Raw genomic sequence first — 4,679 nt, 5'->3', positions numbered from 1 at the left:
AGTTTTCATTTGGATTTTCTTCCAGTTCTTACTTCTGTAGACCAGCAGCTGCCACTCAGTTGAGAATGGTATCAGACTGTTTATGGTGCTATTTGATTCCCCTGGAGCCAGAGCAATACTACAAGGGAGAGAAAGATAAAGGGGGAAAGACATTAGCCTCCAGGCACTGCTTCAGCTCCCTGTTGCCATCAGAAGTTGGATGGCTGTTGCCAAGTGAAGGTAATCTCAACAAGTCACAGTAGAGTCATGATAGTAGCTGAATGTATATTTGAAGCAAGGTTAACTGTCCGCTTGTTACTAATACTGTGTCCCACTTTCCTGGAAGCTTTTAATTAATACACAAATCCACAAAGGGCCAGATACGGTCATTGCATGCACCTGTGCAATTCCGCTATGGTAATGGGGTTGTACAGAGTGTAATTGATTTAGTCCAGTACCTTCAATAGAAATCTCAATCCAACATCAAAGAGCAGAAGACAGTCTAACTTTTTAAGGTAGATTTACTGCTGAATGCATTTCTAAAACTGACTAGCACTCCCAGAGTGCCCTATTCTACAGCATGTGCTAGTCCCATAAAAGGTCTAAGATGGGATCCATACTGGTCAGCTCTAATCTCACGTATTCCAAAACCTGACTGAAAACAAGAGTGGAATATTAATAGAACATTATATTAGCCCGGGGCTATCCAACTGGTGGCATGCAGCCCACGAGGGGTTAACACATGGTCCCTGGGCTTCCACCTGGCTTCCTCTTTACCCACTCTTGTGGCAATGGCTAGAGTCTCTGGTCTCCCCCTCCCTCTTCTGGCTTCTGGTTTCTTCCCCTGCTTCTGGAGGTGGGGTTGCACTGTTGCCTGTGGTGCATGCACAGCAGGGAATGTTGCTGGGTTGCACATGCTGTGTGCTCAGCAGAGAAAGGAGCCAAGCTGCCCATGCTGCGTGCTGTAGGTGGGTTGCCTGTATGAAGTGCAGCACTGGGAGGTGGGGTGGGGATGCTGTGTGCATAGCAGGGGAGAATCAGGCTGCCCGTACAGCATTTATGGCTAGAAAGAAGATCTGTGCACATGGTGCAGGAGGGAGCTGGGCTGTGTGTTTGGCAGGGGCTTGAGGGAGGCAGCCCCCATGGCATGTGGATTTGTGTCTCCAGTCCACAATGTATGCGACCCCCAGCTGTTCAGAAGTTGGATAGCCTTGTATTAACTAATCAGGGAAAACTGTTGTCCACAAGATTTTTGACTGCACCACTGATCGACACTATAGCGGCATACAGTCGGTGTCATGCCAGAAGGTCGAGAATTAAAAGCTGGGAGATGTACATAATGCAGATCCTTGAACATAATCCATATCCTCAAAGCTTTGTATCCTAGAGGCAAAATAAGTGGATATTTGTGTCTCTGATATGCTGAGAGCTTTTAGTGTTGTCCCTGGGCATTTGTAAGTCATCAGGAAGATAAGAACTGGAGAGGTTATACTGTTTAAACAGTTAAGGCTGAGGTGCCAAATAATTGCCTGGTTACTTTATGGTAACAAATATATATTGAGAACATTGATTGGTATCATGGGTGACCTTGCAACCCTGGAGGCCTGTGAAGTGTTCCCAGGATTTCTGTTCTGATATAAATACAATTTTATTGGTGTGATAATTTTCTCTAAATCTCAGTGCAATAGATTATTTTCTGTATAGTTTTCATATAAGAGTTATCTAGTTTTCACAATATTTGGTTTCTCTCATATGGTATACATGATAGCCTGGGGTATGAAGATTTTTGGGATATCTCACCCTATCTGAGTCATTCTGAAACTCATACTGAGAAATGCTTTAAATTCTACCGTCCTCTCTGTATATGCCATTTATCTGTAAAAACAATATTTTAGGAAAGTTTTAAGGAACTGAGAGGGGAAAAAAGCAGAGAACAATTTTTGTGTCCTTTCTTCTGTAAAGTTAAGTGAGTTAATTATCACAGTTCCAAATGTGCGGCCCTTAGAGAGAGTGGTAAAGACATCTTAAAATGCTCTAAAAGTTTTCCTATCTGTTCCAATGTCATGATTCTAATATCCAATTTCTCAAGACCTTCTAGAGGTAGAAGCAAGAGCCGTGTGTCACATTGGGATGCTCTCTCTTCCAGTGGCATAAAGCTGCTAACATAACAGGGTTACAAGATATCAGGACTTAAACTCATCACTGAATCTTGTCCATCCTGAGCCTCAGGCAAGTGTAATTTTGGAGCAGCGCAAAAGGGCTATATCAGGGGGCCAAAATCTGGTCTGTTGGCAGCAATAAAAATAGACATAATAGCATTCTCATGTATAACCGTGGCTCCAAAAGCCAAGGGGTTCTTGTAATCAAGGTCATTGGCGAGGTGTATCCCAGACTAGCTGATCCGTGGTATGTCATGTTTTCAGAATTAGTTATATTGTACAATTTATGTTTTCATGATTCCCATTTCACTCTTTTCTTCTGATTTAAATATAAATATCTTCTTCCTTCCTGTCCTGTGAGATAGATCTATCTATATATCTAGAGAGAGAGAGCACATGCACATGTGATAATGCCTTCTGCTTTAGCAGTAAGGCAACAGAAGCAGGGAGAAGGTTAGTAGCTAGCCTGTCGAAGCAGTCAAGGCACTTGGCTGCAGTTCCTAATGCTCCAGAGATATAATTATCACATGCTTGATGACTACAACACCTGTCACATCTGTTTTGCTTAAATAAATAAAAGGTTCCTTAAATGCCACACCACTCCCTTAGCGTGGAGCAGAAGTGACACTCACATTCAGCCAGTGAGGTCACCCGGGGACTTTAAACTTCCTCTCTTTCACCTTCCATCTTGACTCCTTTCTTCTCCATTCCCCTCTCTTGCTATTCCCTGCTCTACCCTATAAATGACCTCTGCATTTCTCTTTTTCTATGTATTTATCTCACCTGCTGCTTTCTTCCTCTTTTCATTCATCTCTGATCTGTGCCTTGCTCCTCTGTCTCCTGCTGTACATTCGTTAATTCAGATTTGGTTTAAAGATGAACACTCATTAAACACTGTATGGTCTGGAGTGATGGCTTTTCAAAACAATCATAGCATTTAGAAAAATCATATTATTAAGGGTATGTTCTGTAGGTGCCTAACTATCCTGTCTACTTTATAGCTCACATTGTCTCCAATAGCATAATTTATTACTATGTTTAGGTGATTTGCTCTTTCCGTTTTTTTATCAAGGGTATCTGTGCTGCAGTCCCATATTCTTAACCACTCTGCAGCCTGGTAGACTGACTGCATGTGACGCAGCAGGAGAGATGTATTCAGTACAAAGGATTTTTCTTTATTTCAGCTATCTTCTGAGGAAATGTTCCTCCTTCTCAAGTTCATTCTCCATAAGAAAACAGATCCATTGCTGATTAGGTATCAGCAACAGGTTTCTCCACATCAGGGACAAAGCTGTCCTACTGGAAGTGTGGCCATGAAGTGTAGCACATCTGGTCTGCATGTGTGCCAGTCTGTGTTTTGAGGCTACACCTCAAAACAGTACCCAGTGTCTCTACAACATCATTTCAGGGAGACAGCATGTGTCCTATGGGCACTTGAACACCACCACAAAAAGTGGGATGAGATTTATTCTCATCTCAGGTGTTTCATAAGCAGCCCAACACCCTACCCACCTAGATTCATAGATGTTAGGGTCGGAAGGGACCTCAATAGATCATCAAGTCCGACCCCCTGCGTAGGCAGGAAAGAGTGCTGGGTTTAGATGACCCCAGCTAGATGCCTGTCTAACCTCCTCTTGAAGACCCCCGGGGTAGGGGAGAGCTTCCCTGCAACTTATGAATTAAACTAAACAGGATTTCCTCTGAAGCTGGAAACTTTAATGCCACACTGTGTAAGATTGGTTTAAAGGACAGTTCAATATGTGAGTGTGGTGTTGCTCCACAGACTGCTGACCACCTCCTCAGGTGTTCAGCATACCCATGCACACAGGATGAGGACCTGGCAAACCTCAGTGATAAAGCAGTTGTGTGGCTTCATCTCATTAATGATGTGTAGAGGGGGAAGTGAAGTCTACAACAGAAGAGCATGTGCAGAGCAGAGCAGTAACTAATGTTAGTCAGTACAGTCCTCTAGATGTATAACCATGCCCTTAAATCTAAAGCTAGCTTGAGAATGGCCTGATTTTCAGGGATGCTGAGCATTCATGAATCCTACTTCAGTCAACAGAAACTATAGGTGCTCAGCCCCCTTTTAAATCAGAGTGCTTCAAGAAGCTAAGTGTGGCTGTAGGTGCCCAATTTTTTTAAAGTTGGTCATAACCATCCTGTGCCTCAGCTGCAAGGTAAAGAAAATGAATCGCCCACTTTGGAAGACTACTTTTTGATCCCCAGGTAGAAGCTGGCAGGTAAAGGCAAAGTGTGTGTGTACATAAATATTTTTCAATCATAAATTTCATATGAAAGTAGGATACAGAGAATGATCACATTTGGAAAAAAGCAGATGGTCACATCTGAAGGCAGGTTTCTAGTGATTCATAGCATCACAATAACACTTTACTGATCAGAAGCACAGTTTTGTTAATATTGTAAAATTTGGGATTCTGTCAACCACTTGGAACCTACTCTCACCCCACTATCTTACTAATGACAAAGCAGAATTTAGCTGTCAGGGGAACCCATGTACCTGGACTGAGTTCCAGTTTT

General features: G+C 42.8%; 1 protein-coding gene across 1 annotated transcript in view; it reads left to right on the top strand.

Moving 5' to 3' along the window:
* CACNA1C (calcium voltage-gated channel subunit alpha1 C) overlaps positions 1 to 4,679 on the top strand; it is a 742,093-nt gene that overhangs the window by 601,480 nt on the left and 135,934 nt on the right.

Source organism: Alligator sinensis, unplaced genomic scaffold (genome assembly GCF_000455745.1).
Source record: "Alligator sinensis unplaced genomic scaffold, ASM45574v1 scaffold87_1, whole genome shotgun sequence".
Lineage (NCBI taxonomy): Eukaryota > Metazoa > Chordata > Crocodylia > Alligatoridae > Alligator > Alligator sinensis.
This window is presented reverse-complemented; position numbering and strand designations above follow the sequence as displayed.